Source organism: Macaca nemestrina, chromosome 2 (genome assembly GCF_043159975.1).
Source record: "Macaca nemestrina isolate mMacNem1 chromosome 2, mMacNem.hap1, whole genome shotgun sequence".
Lineage (NCBI taxonomy): Eukaryota > Metazoa > Chordata > Mammalia > Primates > Cercopithecidae > Macaca > Macaca nemestrina.
Genome location: NC_092126.1, coordinates 191,427,813 through 191,451,363, shown reverse-complemented (window position 1 = coordinate 191,451,363; position 23,551 = coordinate 191,427,813). Strand labels below are relative to the sequence as shown.

The following is a 23,551-nucleotide window of genomic DNA, read 5'->3' as shown; positions in this document are numbered from 1 at the left end:
CAATGGGAACAGTTTTCTGATGTGAGAAATGAATACTGAAAGACATCTTACAACTCAGTAATTTATCCTCTAGTTAAAAAAACGCAGAAAAAACTCTGGAATGATGCACAAAGAAATAATTCTAGTGATATTGTTTGTAATAGAAAAATGTGGAAGTGATTTAAATATCTATCAACAAAGTTTCTCTGTGTAGTTGTGTATAGGAAGTATAAAGAGGAATTTGACTAGCAAATAAAGAATTTAAATTGTGTACTATGACAATGGAATACTCTCTATTAGTAAAAATAAAGGAGTTAGGATTATATGTATCAGCAAGGTTTGATGTTGAGTTAATCATCCCCCTGCCCCATCCCTCCTAAAATCCTCCTAATGTATAAGGGAACATAGATAACATGACATCATTTCAATACATTAAAAATATATATTTAGAATTTTTATTATTTATAAATTTTATTATTTTGTAATTTATAAATTAAAAATAAATTAAAATATATTACTTAGGGTATATAAGTATATAGCAAAATTATAAAGAATTCACATGAATGGAAAAGATCAAAATTATGGTCATGTTTACCTCTATGAGAGAGGGAGAGAAACTATTTTGGGGAAGGTTACCCTGAGATCCCCAACTATGTTTTAAATTCTTTGTTAGTTGTATTCCTCTCTATAAACTATTTCAAAATATGTTTTATTAATGACTATTAGAGTTAGGTGGTGGATGGGGAGGCCAACTTTGGCTGGAGGGAATCAAGGAAGGCAACAGGCTGGTCAAGGAAGCCAAGAGATGAAGGGAGATGGGGGTGAAGAGACAGGACATGGTAAAGAGGCACCATGAGCTTCTGCCTTTGAGCAAACTCAAAGAATGTGAGAATGGCCCAGTTATACTGGAACATGGAGACTGGGAGAGAATAAGCTTTCAGAAGAGCCTTTAAGCATTAGGGTTTTGTTTTGTTCATATACAATGGAAAGACATTTAGGGATTTTTAGCATAGAATTACATGAATTGGTTTGTGCTTTAAAAATACTTAAACGGGGCCGGGCGCGGTGGTTTAAGCCTGTAATCCCAGCACTTTGGGAGGCCGAGACGGGCGGATCACGAGGTCAGGAGATCGAGACCATCCTGGCTAACACGGTGAAACCCCGTCTCTACTAAAAAATACAGAAAAACTAGCCGGGCGAGGTGGCGGCGCCTGTAGTCCCAGCTACTCGGGAGGCTGAGGCAGGAGAATGGCGTGAACCCGGGAGGCGGAGCTTGCAGTGAGCCGAGATTGCGCTACTGCACTCCAGCCTGGGCGACAGAGTGAGACTCCGTCTCAAAAAAAAAAAAAAAAAAAAAACAAAAAAAAAACCTTAAATGGTATAGAGGCAGTCAAGCCTTGGGATATAACAATACTGAGTCTGGTATGATGCATACTTAGGGAACTACTACAATATTCCAGGCAAGAGACAATGGAGAGGTAACCATGGCTAGAATGATGGCACCAAAAAGTGGGAAAGAAAAGATGAGAGTGAGAAATAATAGAAATAGTGTTGAGATAAGAACAAGAAAGATCAGGGTGTGGGAAAGACATGAGTGTTAGTCTGTTTTGCAGTGCCATGCAGGAATACCTGAGGCTGGGTACTCTATATATTTAAAAAAAAAAGAGTTATTTGGCTCATAGTTCTGCAGCCTATACAGGAAACATAGTGCTGGCATCTGCTTCTGGTGAGAGCCTCAGGAAGTTTCCAGTCATAGCTGAAGGCAAAGGGGCAGCGAGTGTATCACTTGGCAAGAGAGAACACAAGAGAGAAAGGAGGGAGGTCCCAGTCTCGAAACAACCAGCTCTCTTGTGAGCTAACAGAGTGAGAGAACTCGTTCACTACCATGGGAAGGCACCAAGCCATTCATGAGCGATCCGCTCCCATAGCCCAAATATCTCCCACCAGGCCCCACTTCCAACATTGGGGATCTCATTTCAAGGTGAGATTTGGAGGGGATAGACATCCAAACTGTAACAGAATATAAGATTCAGAGAAAACTCTAAGCTTTTGAGGTGAAATGGCAGAAGAGTTACAGTGATAATAGAAACAGAAATATCTGGATGCGCTGGTTTTGAAAAGAAAGATAATGAGTTCAGTTTTAAACACAATGAGTTTGGTACAATCCCAACAGAGAGATTGAGAAAGTAACTGAGAACCATGTATCTGCTCAATGGTGATATTAGAAGTTATGTAGTTATAATTCCATCCAAAGGAAAAGTGAAGAAAATACTGGTGGGAATAGAATCTTCTGGAATGATTATCTTTAATGATTTGTAGGTCTCTGGTACTTATTGAGAGAGTGGTCTTAACAGAACAGCTAAAAATGTGATGTGCTGTTAAAAAGTACTAATGAAGTTCTAGTTATAACTCAGTTTTGAAACAAAATTTCTAAAGCGATTTTAATTAATTGTGACATTTGGTTCCAATTTTTTGATTTTTTTTTTTTTTACTTCCCTTCCTATTTATCACTCTTTTAGAGATTTTCTTTTTTTTTTTTTGAGACGGAGTCTCGCTCTGTAGCCCAGGCTGGAGTGCAGTGGCCGGATCTCAGCTCACTGCAAGCTCCGCCTCCCGGGTTCACGCCATTCTCCGGCCTCAGCCTCCCGAGTAGCTGGGACTACAGGCGCCGCCACCTCGCCCGGCTATTTTTTGTATTTCTTAGTAGAGACGGGGTTTCACCGTGTTAGCCAGGATGGTCTCGATCTCCTGACCTCGTGATCCGCCCATCTCGGCCTCCCAAAGTGCTGGGATTACAGGCTTGAGCCACCGCGCCCGGCCTCTTTTAGAGATTTTCTCACCTCCTGGGCACAGGATGAATGAAGTGTAGTCAAACAGTCTGGTTTCATTTTTTCCATTGACGGAGGCATCTTCCAAAGCTGCAGGGTTTTAGACATGACTTTGCTACAGTGATTTTAGTGATAATGCCTAATATGTTTACATATTTTAGCCACATCCATTGAATTAATGGAATTAGTTTGCTTTTTTCTTTTTAACTAGTCATCAGTCTGTCAAGCACATAATGTAGCTAGTCCCACAGATACAATATCACGTTGGTATTTCATGTACTGAAGTCCTTTATCTGGAATATTTATATGATCTAATTCATGTCTTTACAGGCATGCTTTCTCCTTAAAGTGTTGCTGTAAAATTGTCATAATGAATCCTAAATATTTGGCATTTAAACATTTGTATTTACTCAGTTATAGGCCAGGTGCGGTAGCTGGCCCCTGTAATCCCAGCACTTAGGGAGGCTGAGGCAGGAGCATCACTTGAGCCCAAGAGTTTGAGACCAGCTTTGTCAACATAGCAAGAACTAGTCTCTAAAAATATTTTAAAAATTAGCTGGGTGTGGTGGGGTGCACCTGTCATCCCAGCTACTCAGGAGGCTGAGGTGGGAGGATCGCTTGAGCCTGGGAGGCCAAGGCTGCAGTGAGCTATGATGGCATGACTGTGCCCCAGCTCGGGTGACAATTAGAAGAGGCTTTGGAGAAAATTAATGCACATTATTTGACATAGGAGGAATAAGAATCTCAGAAACATTAGGAGACTAGGTAAAAGTCACATGGCATGTTAACATATGGTACATGATTGGATGTTATATAGTTACAAGGACAAACACATAAGGATTAAATATTACTTGCTTATTTCAGGCATTCTAAATACTAGATTTTCATTATGGACATCAAACTATATTAGGAACTGATGAGAAATCATCAAACGATAACATTGTTCTTGCCCTCTAGAACACACATACCTGGGGAAAATCTTTGCTGCGCCATCTGCAGAATCTAACAGAGAGACTGGGCATGGTGGCTCATACCTGTAATCCCAGCACTTTGGGAGACTGAGGGAGGTGGATCTATTGAGGCCAGAAGTTTGAGACCAGCCTGGCCAACATGATGAAACCCTGTCTCTACTAAAAATACAAAAATTAGCCGGGCGTGGTAGAGCACACCTGTAACCCCAGCTACTTAAAGCAGGAGAATTGCTTGAACCTAGGAAACGGAAGCTGCAGTGAGCCGAGATGGCACCACTGCACTCCAGCCTGGGTGACAGAGAGACTCTGTCTCAAGAACAACAACAACAACAAAAAAAGAATCTAACATAGAAAGTTGTCAGTGCTGGATGAAGGAAAAATGATTAAATGATTTTTGTCAACGAAATGCCTTTTCTTTATTACATGATAAAATTAGCAACAGACAAGCCAATCAAGGGATTTTATAGATTAATATATTTGAAATAAAGCAGTCAAACCATTATCAAGTGCCAGTTGCTGTGAGAGTTCACTTCAAACAAAATAATTTGCTGCCATTTTATTGTCAAAAAGGCGTGATAGGAGGATGGGAAAATTTAGCTAATTTTTTCCTCTTTTTTCTTCATTTAGGAAATGACTATACTTCTCACTCAATGCTAGGAAAAGAGGGTTATCTACAAAGGCACCTTGAAGTTAATATATATGAAAAGAGTAAATCTTAGATATTCAATCTGATGGCACAAGGTATTGAAAACTACTGCATATGATTTAAGCTTAACTCAGATTAGCATCTTAGGTCATTGAAGATCAGATAAATTTGGGGGGAAGTTTGGTAATGGTTAATAAAGGAACTCAGTGCTAGAATAGCGGAAGAGAGACGTAGTATCGTTTCCCGTTGTGGAGTGTAGTTTTCATTTTTTGTTTCCTTCTAAATAATGTATTTTAATAGACAAAAAAATGCTTTTGGTTATGTGTGGGATAAAAGGTATGGACCATTAGAGTAAACTGTGCCAACATTATATGAAGCCACCATGATTAAAAGATACCAATACGGTTTTGGACTGAGATGAATTTTCAGGGGACTATTTAAATTAGTTCTATTTAGTGTTGAATAAATGCTTGGGCATTTACCCTTACGACCTGAAAAGCGTGTGTTCCCACAGAGTAGTAAACGATTCTGGATGTGGCCACAGTGTGGCGATGTTGCCGCACAGATTCGCCTCGCCCTGCTGAAGGAACGCTGAGTTCTCATAGTGAAACACGAATTTCCACTGCTTGCGCTGACTTTCCTTTCCATTTCATAATACCTTATCAGAAACTCGTCTTTTTAGTTTCTAGCATCATTTCATAAGTGTGTGTGGCACACTTCTGCTGTTGTTGGTAGAGAACTTTAGGATTTGTATGCATCTGGCACCCCTAAATATTTACGTGTAACATGATACTTTTAATCGTTTGATCCTCCATACTCTAACAAGGAATCCATGTACCATCGCAGTTTCTCACTCATTTGTGGGATCTAAAAATCAAAACAATTAAACTTATGGACATAGAGAGTAGAAGGATGGTTACCAGAGGCTGGGAAGGGTAGTGGGGGGCTGAGAGGGTGGTGGGGATGATTAATGGGTACAAAAAACAGCTAAAAAGAATGAATAAGCCCTACCATTTGATAGCACAACAGGGTGACTGTAGTCATTAATAATTTAACGGTACATTTTAAAATAACTAAAAGAGCGTAATTGGAGTGTCTGTAACACACAAGATAAATGCTGGAGAGGATGGACACCCCATTCTCCATGGTGTGCTTATTTCACATTGCATGCCCTTATCAAAACATGTTATTTACCACATAAATATATACCTCTACTATGCAATCAAAAAAATTAAAAATACAAAAATTGAAAAACAAACAAGGAATTTACATAATGCTAAATAAACCAATTTCAATATATAATGCTTTTGAAATATCCAGTAGGACATATGAAATAATAGCAAATACCACCACAGTTCGTGAGTTTCATCCAAGAATGAAATGACGCTTGTTGTGAACAGCATTCACGAATTCATGTGCAAATCTAGCTGTTCATTCACTCCACAAATGTGAAGTGCCTACTCTGTGCCAGACACTCTTTCTGGATATGCAGAGACAGACAAAATACACTTGATACTTGCATAGTGGAGCAGAGTGACATTAAAAAGCTCTAATACCAAATCCATATTACTACCTGCGGTTAACTTAATGAAGATACATTGAAATGATTCAGATGGGAAGAGAGGAGGGAGAGAGGTGATAGGAAGGCTAACCAGGTAAAGAATGTTTCCAGGCAGAAAGAAGAGCATTTAAGTAGGTACTGAGGGGAGTTTGGCCAAATCAAGAAACTGAAACAATGTTACCAAGATAATAGGGCTTAAAGTTTCTGAGAAGGGTAGAATGAGAATAGCAGAAGATGACTTGCTGGGTTAGCAAGGGCCAAAACAACCAGGCCCATCCATGAGTGAAATGACAGGGATCACAGATTTTTATTCCAAGTCCTGTTGGAAGCTGTTGGAAGCTTCATGAGAAAGAGAGCAAGAAGATTCGATTTTTTCGTCCTACTATACACTATGTAAATTCCAATCCTAACATTAAAATCTTTAAGGATTTTTTATGAGCTTTATTTTTTCTTTGGTTTTATATTTCTTTCCCAAGAAAACCTTGGACATGGGATGCTTGAAGTTGTGAGGTATAGAGCTTTTCAGTTAAAGCACACATACACACACACACACACACTCCTTTGAAAATGTATCTGATTCTGGTGATCATGTTCTACTTTTATATTGCAATATCACTCGCCATTCACCATTGAGTTTGTGTAGTTTGATAGTTGAAAAGAATTTACCTTTATCTAAAAAAAGAGAATTAGTATAGTATTAAACTGTAGTTTTTCAATGTTTATTATATTTACCAGTCAGGAGGAATAAAGAACCAAAAACCCCTCAAATACTGTGTTCGATATATAATTGGAAGGAATAGAGATCCTTTAAGCTCAACAGAATATCTTTTGGCACAGTGAGGAAGCCTAGGTCCCTCCCTTATTGAATGAATTTGCTACATCACTCTGCGTGGACTATTTCCCAGGCTTACGCGGTGTCCGAGAATTCCAGTACGTTTCTTACCACACAATGTGTCTTGTAGAGTAATGGCTATGTGCTGAATGTGCTGAAGTGACTGAGGGTCCATCAGAATTGGTTACATGTTTTTTGGTGAGTTAAATACCATCTACACTAATCAGCTGCAAAGCTGGAACTTAGAGGAACAATAAAGAGAATAATGTAGGTTAGATATTAATTGTAGGCATAAAATGTCTCCACTTGCAATCTACCATCAGGAGAGAAAGTAGATCATTTACAGAAATAGATGCATGAGAAATTTGTTTAAAATAAACAGGTCTGGCTGGGTGGGGTGGGTTATTCTTGTAATCACAACATTTTGGGAGGCCAAGGCCATGGATCGCTTGAGCTCATGAGTTTGAGACCAGCTGTGGCAACATGGCAAAACCCTGTCTCTACAGAAAAAGTAGCCAGGGGTGCTGGCTGTAATCCCAGCTCTTAGTGGGGCTGAGGGAGAACCATTTGAGCCTAGGAGGCAGAGGTTACTGTGAGCTGAGATTATGCCACTGCACCCCAGCCTGCCTGCCAGAGCCAGACCTTATCTCAAAAACAAACAAACAAACACACAAACAAGAAACAAATAGGTTTGGGTGATTAATTTGATTAACGTTTTTTAAAACTATATTTTAAAGAAATTAAATTTGAGATAAGGGTCTTTTGTATTTACCCACATATTTACTGTCTTAGCCCTTTTAGTATTTCTGTGAAGGAATCTCTAAGGCTGGGTCATTGTTAGAAAGAAAAGAAGTTGATTTGGCTCATGGTTCTTCAGGCTGTACAAGAAGCCTGGTGCCAGCATCATGTGGTGAGGGCTTCAGGGCGCTTCCACTCATGGTGGGAAGAGAGGGGAAGCTGGTGTGTGCACATCATATGGTGAGAGAGGAAGCAGGAGAGACAGGAGGAAGACACCAGGCTCTGTTTTGTTTTTTTTTTTTGAGATGGAGTTTCGCGCCTGTTGCCCAGGCTGGAGTACAATGGAGCAATCTTGGCTCAGTGCAAGCTCCGTCTCCCAGGTTCACGTCATTCTCCTGCCTCAGCTTCTCGAGTAGCTGGGATTACAGGCATGTGCCACCATGCCCGGCTAATTTTGTATTTTTAGTAGAGACTGGGGTCACACCATGCTGGCCAGGCTGGTTTTGAACTCCTGACCTCAGGAGATCCACCTGCCTTGGCCTCCCAAATTACTAGGATTACAGGTGTGAGCCACTGTGCTGGGCCTAAGCTTTTTGAATCTCTGGGTTTATAGTTTTTTTTTTTTTTAATCAAATTTGAGAAAAATTCTCCAATTATTTCTTCAAATATTATTTTCATTCCACACCTCTTTCCACACTTCCTTTTTTTGAGACTCCAGTAACGTGTAGCTTATACTGCTTGATATTGCACCACTGGAAAGTGAGGCTCTAGTCATTGTTTTTTTCCAGTTTAATCTGCTGTCAACCCTACCAGTGAAATTTGTATTACAAATAATGTACTTTTCATTTCCATCTCATTTGATTACTTTTTACATCTCCCTTTTCTTTCCTTATTATAGTTACATTCTTTTAAACTCTGAGCATTTTTTTTTTTTTTTTTTGTGGTAGAGTCTCTCTTTGTCACCAAGGCTAGAGTGCAATGACGTGATCTCAGTTCACTGCAAGCTCCGCCTCCTGGGTTCACACCATTCTCCTGCCTCAGCCTCCCGAGTAGCTGGGACTACAGGCTCCCGCCACCATGCCTGGCTAATTTCTGTATTTTCAGTAGAGACGGAGTTTCACCGTGTAAACATGGGTGGTCTCGATCTTCTGACCTCGTGATCTGCCCGCCTCGGTCTCCCAAAGCGCTGGGATTACAGGCGTGAGCCACTGTGCCCAGCCAACTCTGAGCATATTTATAATATTCATTATAGCTGTTTTAAAGTTTTTGTCTAGTAATTTAATCATCTCTATCATTCCTTGGTCACTTTATAATGATTTATTTTTTCTGGGTTAAGGTTTATATTTTTGGCATGTTTAGTAATTTTTTATTAGATGCTAGATATTGTAAATTTCTTATTGCTGAGTGTTGAATTTTGTTGTATTCCTTAAATAGGTTCTCTGCTTTGTTCTGGCAGGCAGTTACATTACTTACAAATAAGTGTGGTCCTTTAAAGGCTTGTTGTTAAGCCAAATTGTGGTGGGTAAATGTAGCTATTCTCTAGGACTAGTTTATCCCCATTATAAACAACAGTCTTTTCTGGGGGTGCTAAAGAATGCCTAGTATATTAGTCTATTCAAGCTGTCATAAAAAAAATACCATGGACTAGATGGCTTAGGCAACAGAGATTTATTTTCTTATAGTTCTGGAGTCTGGAAGAACAAGGTGCTGGCAAGGTTGGTTTCTGATGAAGCCTTTCGCTGTGTCCTCACGTGGCCTTCTCTCTGTGCATTCTGAGGGAGAGAGAGAAAGATGAAGAGAGAGAGAGAGAAAACGCTACAGTGTCTGTTCTTTTCCTCATAAGGAAACCAATCCCATTCAATTATGGATTATCACAGATGAAAACGAATACTTCCTTACTTAAAATCTTTTAAAGGCTCCAGAATTATTTATGAGGTGAAGTTCCATTTCTTTCTTTCTTTCTTTCTTCTTCTTTTTTTTTAAGCATTCAGGTCCTTTTAGGGTAACCCTCTCCCTGTCCAGTCTTTCCAATCAGTTTTATCTCCCAAACCCAATTCATCTGCTGTCCTATGAATGCTACAGGACGATGGTGAGAATCAAATAATAAAACAATAAGGCAAATTTTCTATAGCTGTTAGTATTATATTCCTCTATCATTTAAGACTCAGCTTAAAATCTTCCACTATGAGGCTTTCTCAGATATGTTATCTATCATGTCTTCTTCTGAACATCACAGCATGGTTACTATGTCTCTTACACGGTATTTAAGCATGCAAATGAATGGTCTATTTCACGGGATGGCAAACTATCATTCAGAGGCCAAATCTCACTAGCTACCAGTTTTTTATTGGAACACATTTGTTTTCTATTGTCTGTGACTTCTTGTGTACTTTAATAGCAGAGTTGAATTGTTGGACAGATATAATATGGTCTACAAAGCCTAAAATACTGACTATATTATTCTTTATGGAGAACATTTACCAACCCTTGAATCAGGTAGAAATGTTTTAGTGAAGAATGTAGCTATTATGCATTATGTTTCAAATATTTATTACATCTTTGAATTCTTCATCCTACAATGCACAGTTTCTCCCGCTCAGTATTATTTACATTTATTTGAAAAATTTTTTGTTGTGGGGGATTTTTCTGGACATTGTAGGATGTTTAACCATATCCCTAGTCTTTTTCCTGCTATATGCTGGTAGTAACACTCCTCCTCTAGTTGTGAATAACGCAAATGTTTTCAGACATTGCCAGATATCCCCTGAGTGGTAAACTCATCCCCCAATAGAGAAACAATGCTATAATGCATCATTAGATTGATCAAACATGAAGTTTTTTTGTTAAACAACTGAACTTCACTGATCTTTTGAGTATTCTACAGTAATGCCACTCAACCTTTTGTGCAAATGAGAATTACGTAAATGCAAGTGTGGGAAGTGCATTTGAGTTTAAAAAGTTGTACAGTTGATACTGATGCACATCAAATGTTGAGGATGACTTTTCTAGAGCTCAGGTGTGCGTCAGAATCAGCAGGAGGCTGTGTTGAAATACAGATTGCCAAGGCCCACTCCTTGAGGCTTTGATTCATTAAATCTGTCTGGGCTTTAAAAATGTGCATTTCTAAAACTTCCCAGTTTCCCACGAAAGCTTCCCACTAGCTGCAGCTAGTGCTGGAAGAATAACTTGAGAATCACTATATAGAGCATAGTTATTTGCATTGTCTAAATAGGCAATAGTCTTCTTGCAAACAAAATATTGTATTGATAGCATGAAAAATATGACATGGCCATGTAGTATAATCAAAGAAGCATGAAAGCTAGAATTAAAATGAAAACAAAACAAAAAAATCCCACCTTGGATCCAGGCCTTGCTCAGCCCTTACTAGAAAGTCCTTTTGCATCTCCAATCTCAGATTCGTTATCTGAATTGTAATATGTAATTAGTTATCTTGCCTAGATAACATTAAATTAATTGATACTCAATAATAAACACCCCTTTTACTCCACATTTTTCCTCACATACACTTCGCAAAAAAGAAATTCTATTGATTATAGTGAATGGACTCCTTTTATCTAAAGAGACTCTACACAAGTAAAGCAAAAGTCACTGGAGGACCCTTTATCAGGGGAACTGAAACTTAATAATCACATTGATCTTTTTGGCCAATTCTAAAATAGTCTGTAAGAAGTACAGTGGGCCCTGAGTTCTGATCAGATAGATTATATCCTAGATTGGTTTAACTCCTTCTCGAAATACACAAATTCAGGATTTACTTTTTAATTAACCAAAACTTTTGAGATTCTAATAGATTGAGGGAGAATTATGAATATATCCATTGTGATTATTTCAGACTGCACTGAAAACATTTATGTCTAACATATTGGATTTTCTGGTTCATTTTGTGGTCCTTTATGAGAAATGAATGCGACTTCACTTAAGAATTTACTTGAAAGCTTTTGCCAGTAAGACACATCAGTCATTAGGAGGTTGCTTCTCAAGACAGATGAGTCCCACAGTATTCTCTACCATGTTTTCCTGCTGGAAGGTTGGGTAATGTATGTTACCACTTCTGTCATTAAGGGTATGGATCTTGCTTAGCATGACATTTTGTGGGATCCAAGTTGTGTGGTATTTATAGGCATCTAACTGGATGAATAACATCTGATGAGTTCAAAGCATACACATTAATGGTAATGTGGACATCTTTTTGAATAAACTACAAAAACAAGTCCAAATCCTGTGGTAATGCTTCCATCTGTCCTATGATATTCATTATTGTGGAATATCATACAGTGATGGTGTCACAAATGTTATGTCTCTGGAGCATCATGTAACCTTGAGAGCAGAAATATCTAAAGAACCAAAGGAGAATAAAGGCTATAATTAAAAATAAGTCCCAAGAAATAGTTTCCATGTGGTTGTGAGAAACCCTTGAGCACAGCTGGAAAATTTCAGGCTGAAATATGTTGAAACAATAGTTTACAGAGGAAAGTAGCTGGGTTTGTGGTTACACTTGGAAGTGAAATTTTCTTGCTTGGTCATAATAGCAAACTATAAAGTTTAGTAAAAATATTCCCTAAAGAGGATTTTACTCCCTGAATTACAAAGAGAAACATAATAGATGATTTTTTTAAGTGACAGTATGGGCTAATTAATACTTTAGAAAAAGGTGTATTATATACAAATGAAAGTAAGTTGCAAGGTGTAAAGAAAAATATAGACTTATTTAACAACAAATGTTGAAGAATCCAAAATGCAAGAGAGGAAATGAGGAGTCAGTATAAAGTTGTAAAATAAAGTTACACTTGAAATCTTGTAATACAAATATTTCTTTTTAGTATTTGAATAAACATTCCAATATACACAAAACTAACTCATCATATCCTTCCAGATTTGACTTCTTCTATATATTTTGTTGTTGTTGTTACAGGTTTCTTTCTTTAAGGCACCTAATCTTGAAACTTCCGCATTATTTTACATTTTTCCCTTTACTCACCTTCCAAATGAAATCAGTTGTTAATTTCTTTTAATTCTATTGCTAATGAGCCATTCACATCCATTTTTATTTAATAAATTATATTAACACACTGGATTCATTGAAAATAGTTTTCAAAGAAATACCAGGCAAGCAGAGAAGTTCTGTGAAATTGTAATGTCTTCAGATACAGATAATCACTTGGAAATGGGAGGAGGGGATAGTAGGATAGTTAATTTGTGGTTGATGAAATTTTAAAAGATCAATGCCTTGAAAGTTAGAGTGGAATCCAGGGGTAAGGAGAGAGAGCTGAAAACCGATGTGTGGCAGGCAGATGTGGGTAATCAGGTCATCATGAATAGTATATTGGAAGGAAGGGGTGCATTTTAAAACAAGAATGTATGCTGCTGCTGACTAGTAGTTTTATCAAACTATAAAATGTGATTCCAAATATGGGTCTGGGGTGGAAATGAATTCCCCTTTTAGGAAAGTCGTTTCGATCAACGCTTCTTCAATCTTCAGACATATTTTTAGTAAGTTGTTTAGTCGTGAAAATAATGTTGAAATTTTGTTCAAAGTTTTTTTTTTTTTCCTCACATAATGGTAAGGTGTTTATTTTTATCAAAAAGGAAGTTTAAAAGACTAATGTAATTTATAGTGCACGCTGGGTCAGTGGTTTGGATATCAACAGGTGATACATTTATATACTTTGTTGAGACCTAAGTCACAACCATAAGTTCGGTGATTTGATGGCTGCTAGGGTTGTATTAGTTTTCTGTTGCTGTGTAAAAAATTACCACAAACTTAGCAGCTTAAAACAAAACCCATGTTTTATTTCATAGATCCCTAAGTGATAAATGCAGGATGGTGTGAGTGGGTTCACAAGGCTGAATGAAAGGTATCAACTGGTTGTGTTTTCATAAAAAATGGGCATATCCTCATATTTTCTATTACTGGCAGAATTTAGTCCCTGGCAGTTGTCAGAAAGAGGTACCCATTTCCCAGCTGGGCATCCGTGGGCCACTGCTCCTCTGTCCTGAAGGCCTTCTGTAGTTTTCTAAAGGGGCTCCCTCTGTTCTCAGAGCAGCCATGGAATGTCATGAAGTCCTTCTCAGGCTTCAGCCCTCTCTGACTTCATCTTTTGCCATCAGCTGGAGAAAACTCTCCACTTTTAAGGGCTCACGTGATCGATCAGATTAAGCCCACCTAGATATTCTCCCTGTCTTAAGGTAAACATAATCACGGGAATAATACTATACGCACAAGCTCTGGGAGTTGGAGGAGATAGCTTTAGTGAGGGGATTTTAGAAATTTTGTCTACCATGCCCGTGTGATATTAGCAACTGGATAGCATGGTTATGGTTCACAACATAACCTAGTCAAAAAAGTGAAAATGGAATTGTTCTTCTTATTGGGATTGTGGATGCCATCATATCTCATTTTAAGTTGATTTAGATAAAAAACAAATTGCAGCACAAAACCAAAATAAACTCTATTTCCAAGACCAGAATGCTCTGATTAAATGAGAGTTAATAATGCAGGAATTAATATCTTTCAAAGATTTACAGTAAAATTTACCTAAGGTGATGTTTAAAAAATGAATATGGAGACAGTTTTGGTAAATCTGAAGACAATGAATTTACCCATATTTTATACAACTATTTGCATGATGCCAATAAATTGCATACATGTTGGCCAAAAGACTGTAGTGAAACAAAATATCAATTCTTAGATATTGTCAAGGGGAAACATAAGAATAAAATCTGGAATTGCCATGATTTTCCATGGTTTAAAAGAAAACAGTAAATTGGAAAATACTGCTTTCTTAAGAAAACATTTCCTAATAAAATTACCAGGTCTTCTCTAAGATTTCCCTGCTTCCTTGGATTCCCACCCCATCCAACATGCACATCATGTTCTTATGAATGTTACTAAAAAACTCTCATAGGAATTTTTTTTTTAACAAAAAAACACTGGAGCAGATTTAAGTTAATTATACAAACCATTATAATGTAACAAAATTCCATATAAGACCCATTCAAATGGACACAAAATGATTTGATTCTACGATTATGTTCTTTGGGAATTGAATGGATGTTCCATTCTGAGAGAAAATATGAAATTGAATTACTAAAGAAAGTAAATCTATTTCTAGATTCAACCTAAACACAAACATTATTTGCTCTTGCTTAGCAGTGGATAAATAATTGATTATAAATTTTTAAGACACTGAGCAAAAACTGAGTAAGTTTCATTTCTGTTTTCTCATAAGAAATTTGTTGGTAAGAGAATAAAAGGGAAAGCCTGGAAATTATAAATTATTGGAAGAGCCTTATAGGTGCATATGTGATTGTAATTTAGAACAAACTAATTTTAATGACATTTTATTTATTATTTTTAAGAAATATTATATAAGCATTAGTAATTTTTTTTCAAAATTTAATAGTGTTATTATATTGGTTACTACAAATTCAGTCTTATTTTTTTTCATGAATCTTTTCCTATATAATATTAAAGCTAAATTATATTATAAATTGGCAAAATTAGTTATGTCAGGAGGAACTTTTCCTTCTTTTTCCCTTTTATCCTTAAAAAGACAACTTTTTTCTTTTAATTTCACAGTTCAAATATAATACCATAAACATATTCTTATTCATGAGAAATTTTATTTAATTATCTCATTTAAAAATGCTTATATGAGTCAAATTTAATGATTTATCAGCATGTATAATTTATTTCTAGTTTAGAATAAGCTATGAGTACAAAAAAACTCATTAATCAGAGTGTCATTAGTTCAAAATGTATAAATATTCAACTTAACTCACTGGGGTTAAATAGTGGAGATTTCACATTAAAAAATATTAAATAGGCATTAAGGCAAGGAAAATATTTAGTTTAATATAAAAGTGATAATTTTTCCTTAGTTCTCTCATTTACTGCTAGCTTATCTTTTAAAATATATCTAGCATGTACATTTATAAAATATAGAACATCACATAGAAATATATCACCTTTCTCTAAGGCAATGTTAAGCTTTCATCATTCATTTGTTCCATCGCTAAATACTTATTGAGCATCAACTATGTACCAGGCACTGTGCACGAGGTGATAATAATAGGTGGTGGTGGTGATGAGGAAGAGGCACACAGGTAGAAGAAAGCAAGGAAGTAAAGAAGACCAAGAAGCAGCAGCAGCCAGAGAGACCAGGGACCTGGAATATGGTGTCAAAAAGCCCTAAGAGAGGGAGTTTTTATTTTTTTTTAATTTTGAAGGAGTCTCACTCCATAGGCCAGACTGGAGTGCAGTGGTGCTATCTTGGCTCACTGCACACCCAGCTAATTTTTGTATTGTTAGTGGAGACAGGGTTTCGCCATGTTGCCCAAGCTGGTCTCAAACTCCTGACCTCAGGGGGGCCTCCCAAAGTCCTGGGATTGCAGGTGTGAGCCACCGAGCACGGTCTGAGAGTATTTTTAAAAAACGTTTAACTGTGTCAAAAATTCCGAAGGAATTAAGAAAAAGGATACTGAACATTTTTCATTACATTTGCTAATGTGGAGGTCGTTACTGGCTTTGCAAGAATAGTTTTAGTGGAGTAATAAGAGCTAAAGCCAAATTAAAGGCCATTAAGGAATGGAGACAGCCTGGGTAAACAGTTCTTTTGAGAAAGTTGGCTCTCAAGGGCAATTCAGAAGGAATATATAGTCAATGATTTTAGAAGTACGTTAAAGGACCAAATTATTTTCTCTTTCTCCCTTTGAGAAAAATTCTTTTAGTTATCCTCTCCTAGATTTTGGGCTGGCCTCAGTGACTTGCTGACCAATAGAATGTGGCAAAATGATATTTCTTGGCTTCAGAGTATGTCATTAAAAACTTTGCAGCATCCACCTGGACTTCTTGTAGGTTTTGCTCTTGGAGCCATGAACCACCATGTAAAAAGTCTGAGAACTGAGATTATGTTCTGAGGAAGCCCGGGCTAGACACATGAAGAGGCTACACAGAGAGTGGTACCTGGAAAGCTCCATCTGTTCCAGCCATCCTAGTGCAGGCAACAGGTCTTGGATGGAGAAGTCATTGTGATTGCAGCCTCAGCAGATGTGAGGTGAGGAACTGAGAAACTCAGCTCACCCAGCCAAATGAGGCTCCGGACATGTGGTCCCAGTTGAGCTATACCAACCGTCTTGACCCTGGTGAAGCATTCCATTATTATGGAGCAGAGAAAAATCATTACCACTGTGCTCTGCTCAAATTTCTGATCTGCAGTATAAGGAACATAATAAAATAGTTGTTGTTTTATGTCACTAAATGTTGAGGAGCTTTTTTCCCACAATAATAAATAACTGGAGTAACTTTATGCATAGTAGCTGTTCAACAAATATTTATTTAATTTAATAGTATGATTCACAACAATTCAATTTATTTGATTTATTAAATGAATGACATGCTTAAATTGGATATATATATAAAATGAAACTTTCTTAAGATGAATGTGTAATCCAGCATTCCAATCGTTTAATTGATCATTTGCCCTACTAGTCAAAATTGGTGAAAACTTTTATATTCTTAAATTATTTACACTCAGATTATTGAAAGTTGCTGTATTTTTACAGCAACTTTTATATCCCCAAATTTTGGAAAACATTCGATATTGACTTGATATATACTTACATGGTTCCAAGAATTATTCTAAAGGCTTGATGTGTATCAAATAATTTAACCTAAGAACAACCATGCCAGGAAGGTATTATTTTAGTCTGTAGTTTACAGAAGAATACGGAAGCACTAAGAAGTTAAATAATATTGTCAAGGTTGTACGGCTAATGCCTGATCAAACAGGGACTTGAATCCAGGTACTTGGGCTCCAGAGCTTCTAGTCTTGCTAGACGACAGTCCTGGCACTCCCTCCTTCCCCAACACATGCACATTGTTTCAGTCCTTTTTTCTCAGCGTCTGGGTGAGAAAAAGTATAGTTGATCAAAGTCCTTGACTAGCAAGATTAAAGGAAAGTAAAGGAAACTTTGGAACTGGGGGCACTTCCCAGGCTAAGTATAACAGTGATAGGTTAAGGAAAACGAGATGGTTGCTCAGAAGGATGAAGTCAAAGGAGTTTCCTCTTTTGTATCTCAGCCCAGGTCTTATCCTTACTCCCTCCTGTGCTGAAATGATTGATCTACTGAGTCTAAGTCAGTTCCAGAATGTATTTAAGATATGCTCCAACATAAAATCTTTTAGTCTCCAACATAAAATCTCCTCCAACATAAAATCTTTTAGTCTCATTTTACTTAGAGCTTCCTATACATTTTGGCTATGCTATATAAGGTCTGAATGTTAGGTCGCACATCCAAATACAACTTAATTGTTAAGCTTCGCAGTCTTACATACACACAACTCAATTTTCACAGCCAAATTTATGATAAATACAACCTCCCCCTTCTCCCAAAGTGGCATAATCACAGAAATATATGCACTATACTGTTCTTCAGGAAGTTCTTGGCAGCTTTCAAATACTCCTCAGCAACATTATCCCACATCAGCTTTCAAGGAAATGACACTGGACTGCTACCAAAGCTTTGTTATGTGTTACCCAGAAATATGACTCTCAGTAGTGAATTCTTGTAACTTTCTCTAAATGGATTATTCCCATCAGGAGAAGCATTATGTGTTAGAGGTGACTACTGATAGAAGTGGCAGGAGATAATTCCATAGCAGGAAAAGCAACTTGCAATTTTTTATGTCAAATTGACTTCATTCTAGTGAAAGGATAGTATGTGAAATAAAAATATCTTAAAAATTGAATTGTATAAAGAAGAAAATGTCTTTTTCTACACATTTATTGATATGATGTGGTGGCGTCCCCACCCCAGTCTCATCTTGAATTGTAGTTCCCATAATCCTTACATGTCATGGGAGGGATGCAGTAGGAGGTAATTGAATCGTGGGGGTGGTTACCCTCACACTGTTCTTGTGATAATGGGGTGAGTTCTCATGAGATCTGATGGTTTTATAAGGGGCTTTTTCTCCTATTGTTCTGCACTTCTCCTTGCTGTCACCATGTGAAGAGGGATGTGTTTTCTTCCCCTTCCACCATGATTGTAAGTTTCCTGAGACTTCCCCAGCTGTGCTGAACTGTGAGTCAATTAAACCTCTTTTCTTCAGAAATTACCAAGTCTCTGGTATATCTTTATTATCAGCGTGAGAATGGACTAATACATTTATTAGATTACATTTCGGATAAATCAGGTGTGAGCAGCAACACCGTCACCATCAAGCATATGTTTGGTGTAACTCCCTTTGAATGGGGAGGAAGTATCATTGTATATGTGTATGTAGGCACATGTGAATTTAACATATGGAGGAAGCAGGGCAAAGAAGGGGAAGATGAGGCTACAAAAGACAGAAATATAGGTGCCTGTGCTGGGGGAGTAAGAGTAGAGGTGCAAAAGAAGAGGAAGATCAGTAAATAATATAAGGAAAAGTCAGTTTGTAACAAGGGACTAGGATGATGATACTAGTTAGGGGACAAAATAGTTTCTGAAGGCTGCTGTAAGTGAGGATTAGACATTTTTATTGATGGTTACTTGAATTTTTCTTCTACTCTCTTTTCAAGTGAAGCAGATTAATATTTTTGCTTCTTAAAAGAAATCTTTAGCTTCTAGACAGTGATAATTTTCACAGCATGTAAATGTTACATAGTCTTCTGACTAACCTCAGTTACTTAAGTATTGTAAGGTTCTATTTTCAGGTATTATCTGTTTTCAGATACTTTTGCTATAGTGATGTTTCAGGCATCATTTTCTTATTTTTAGGATACAATGATTTCTGGGTTTCTGCCATTCATTTTCTGACTGTGGTATCCCAAACCATTCGAACACAAGGTGCAGGGTGGCACACACCCTCAGCTGTGGACCCGTGTCGTTCTCAGGCTTCCTCCTAAGGACAGAGCCCTGAATGGCACTGTGGGCCATGTGCTTCTGAAAGAGAGCTCCTTTTCAGCCCTGGGGGATGTGTCTTGAGTAGTCCAAGCCAGTAATGGTGATTCAGTTCATCCAGTTATTGCTTTAAGCATGTGCATGTCATGTGTTCTGGCCAATGAGATAGGAGAAAAAGTCATCTGGGGATGTGTCAGCTCTGAATTTATTGCCTCTCAGCTCTCAATGCACCCTTCGATATATGCTCTATGATTAATAACAGAATTCCTCTAAGATTTTCTTTCTAAAGTAAGTATGACGCTAAACTTTCTCAGTAGAGGGCGCTGGAGCAACATCGTAGGAGGCAGAGGCTTCATGGAATTGCAGCCTGAGCTGAGGAGAGACTGTGTGGTTGTGGGTACTTGGGGTGGAACCTGCCTGAGCCGCAGGATCCAGAAAAGGTTTCTCTGTGACCTTGTAGTCTTGGCCTGGAGATGAGCTGGCTGGCCTGCATGCAGCTGCCTGGGACCCAAGGGGTAGCTCCCTGTGCAAGCCCATTCCCGCCAGCCCACAAGCTCTGAAGGTCTTTGCCCTCCACTGGGTGGGTGGGGGTGGGGTTGGGGCTGCCTGTTTGCCCAGCAACTCCAGACCAGTGCAGGTCTGGTTAACCTAGCTAACTTTCTTGCTATCCAGTGGCTGAACCACACCTTTTCCAAAAAGGCCTGGATTCCTCAGATTGTCCATATCTTAAAGTCACTTTTATTATAGCTAATAATTTTTATTTTAAACTTTCTATATTTAACCTACTGTGTGATGTCTATCTCCTGATTAGATTTGGATTGCTCCAGGGGGTTCCTGGGAAACAGCTCATTAGTCATAAAAAGCAGTGAATGAATGAGTCTTCCCTTTTCTGACTCTGAATGTTAATACCATACATGTAACCCCTGGAACTGTAGCATTCATTTTTAGCCAATGGGAAAAGTCAAGGAAAGAACCTGGATTTCTTTTTTCTTAATTTTAAGTAGATATGAAGGTCTTGCTGTGTTGCCTAGGCTGGTCTCAAATGGCTGGGCTCAAGTGATATGCCCACTTTGGCCTCTGAAAGTGCTGGGATTATGGGTGTGAGCCACTGCGCTCAGTCAGAACCTGGATTTCTGATGACATCATCATGCCCTTGATTCAACCAACCAACCCAGCTGTGGTCCTCAAATGAGGTATGAGGGGTGAGGGTGGGGAGAAGTAAATACCCTTATATTTAGGCTACTTTGGGTTGTGATTTTCACTTACTTGCAGCACAAAGCACTCCAACAAAGATGTAAAATATTCCCTTGTTTAAAGTCATCATTAGTCTTACTTTCTTTTTTTTGAGATGGAGTCTTGCTCTGTCACCTAGGCTGGAGTGCAGTGGTGCAATCTCACCTCACTGCAACCTCTGCCTCCCAGGTTCAAGTGATTCTCCTGCCTCAGCCTCCGGAGTAGCTGGGACTACAGGTGCCTGTCACCACGCCCAGCTAATTTTTATATTTTTAGTAGAGACAGGGTTTCATCATTTTGGCCAGGCTGGTCTTGAACTCCTGACCTCGTGATCCGCCCACCTCGGCCTCCCTAAATGCTGGGATTACAGGCGTTGGCCTCCACGGCTTGGCCTAGTCTTATTTTCTTTAAAGCAGTCACATAGTCTCTTGGCAAGCCTGATGAGAACATCAGTCGTTATCCTTTGGAGTCATTAGGTTATATTACTCATCTTGCTTAACAAATTCCAGAAGAGCCCTAGTTTCCTTTCACTGTCACAAATATTCAAGTTCCTCATATCACAAAGTTACATCAGCATTTCTTTTATTCTTTCAGATTAGTTTTCTTTTCCTTTTTTTTTTTTTTTTTTTTTGGTGACAGAGTTTTGCTCTTTCACCTAGGTTGGAGTGAAGTGGCACCATCTTTGCTCACTGAAACCTCCACCCACCCAGGTTCAAGCAATTCTCCTGCCTCAGTCTCCCGAGTAGCTGGGATTATAGGTGCCCACCACCATGCCCTGCTAATTATTGAATATTTGAATTTTTAATAGAGACAGGATTTTGCAATGTTGGTCTCAAACTCCTGACCTTAGGTGATCCACCCGTCTCGGCCTCTTGAAGTGCTAAGATTACAGGTGTGAGCCACCGTGCCCAGCCTTCTTTCTGATTATGTTGAATTTCTACTAGTTTTTATGGCAAAAAAAAAAAAAAAAAAAGCCATTGACAGGAAAGCCCTGTGATTTATTTCTTTCGAGGATAAAATATGTTACATGTCAGTTCTTCCTCAGAAACCTAGAATGATCTCTCTTCTAGGAAACAGACACTTCACTCACTTTCTAATTTCTCTACTTTCACACAACTGGGTATAATGCTTCAATATAAGGCTCTGCTTAGAATGAATACTATACACATACAAGTTAATAAAAAGAGAAATACAGCTCTCCAAGGCCTATTGTCTCACACCACCTGTGTCCCATAATGAGCACTTATAATTTACATCCTTGATTAAAATGAAATCTTTCCACCGTGGAGTGGGCTACAGAGAAGAAATCTGCCATATGGCTTTTACAGGTGTCATCTGCTCATCATATTGTCATGGCATGGCCACTTTGCTTCTTGTTTGCAGTGTGTAGTTATTGCAGTTTCCTTTGCTTTCTATGATTTCCTGAGGCTTCCTCCAGAAACATTTCCAGCACTCTAAGTATCGCCAGTCCCTCCCTGTTGGAGCTGGTGACTGCAATTCTTTCTTGGAAAAACAAAGGCCTTAAAACATTTCTTCCCATTTCACTGTACTCAGTCATCGTCCTTAAGCCCACTACTCTGCTTAGGATAGTGCATCTGATTATTGGTTCTACTGCCTCTTAATGCCAGAATCTTGTCCATGAGCCCCTCCCTCCGTCCCTCCCTCCCTCCCTCCCGTCCTTCCTTCCTTCCTTCCTTCCTTCCTTCCTTCCTTCCTTCCTTCCTTCCTTCCTTCCTTCCTTCCTTCCTTCCTTCCTTCCTTCCTTCCTTCCTCTTCTTCGCAGAGCAGCTCACTCCACACTCCTTTAAAGTGAAACCCCGTCTCTGCTAAAAATACAAAAATTAGCCAGGCATGGTGACACGTGCCTGTAATCCCAGCTACTCAGGAGGTTGAGGCAGGAGAATCGCTTGAACCCAGGAGACAAAGCTTGCAGCGAGCCGAGATCGCACCACTGCACTCTTGCCCGAGGAGTGACAGAGTGAGACTCCATCTCAAACAAAAACAAAAACAAAAACAACAAAAAGAAAAAGAAAAACAAACAAAAAAACCACTGCTTTTATTCTGGACATTAAGGGAACAGATGTCCCTGAATCCCTTCCCAGACAGACCTGGTGGCCTGCAAAAATACACTTCCATCTTGCATACATATTCTAGAGAATAATGACATGCATGCTTTCTATGGAGCTACCTAGGCAGTTTGGCTGCTCTTAAAGTTCATCGTTGCCTTACTTACAGGAAAGGGAGGTTCAGACTCCTTTAATGTAGAAAATTAACTGGTGTTTGCCTCGAAAGAAATAAAATTCAGGACTTAGATAGTTAGAGAAGCAGGAGAAAAGGAGAAAAAAAATAGGACTGCTTTTTTTTTTTTTCCACTTGAAGTGTTCCTCCCTTGCAATGCTTAAGGACACCTGCTAGTCTAAGAAAATGAAGGGTAAGATCCTGAGTATTTAGTGGACTGTGAGAGGAAGAAGCTGTCAAGATGGGGTTGTGAATCCCAGAAACTGAAACTCTTCAAGAAGCCACCCCAGGGGAGTGTCCTCAACATTCGTGTGCCCAAAACTGTAGTGCAAAATCGTCATAACTGATGACCATCTGATCAGACAAGTCTTGATATTTCACTTTTAATAATCAGAAAAATAAAGTCAGTGAAGGTACTTCTTTGAAAGTCACAGAAGCCTTCAAAGATGAAACACTGAACTCAAAAGGTGACTTGGATAAGTTATTTATTTTACAATTGGGGCAAAGAGGCTGAAAATTAAAAATCGAGAGTGTAGCTTTCGTTTGTGAATTTATTGAAAGGCCTGTCTACGCTCTTGCAGAGTTCTTGCTTCTGTTATCTCTTTTGCTTTCTTCTTTGGA

General features: G+C 38.5%; 1 pseudogene; it reads left to right on the top strand.

The window, feature by feature from the left end:
• The window catches only part of LOC105477408 (ATP-binding cassette sub-family F member 2 pseudogene), a 125,736-nt pseudogene that overhangs the window by 1,953 nt on the left and 100,232 nt on the right, over nucleotides 1-23,551 (top strand).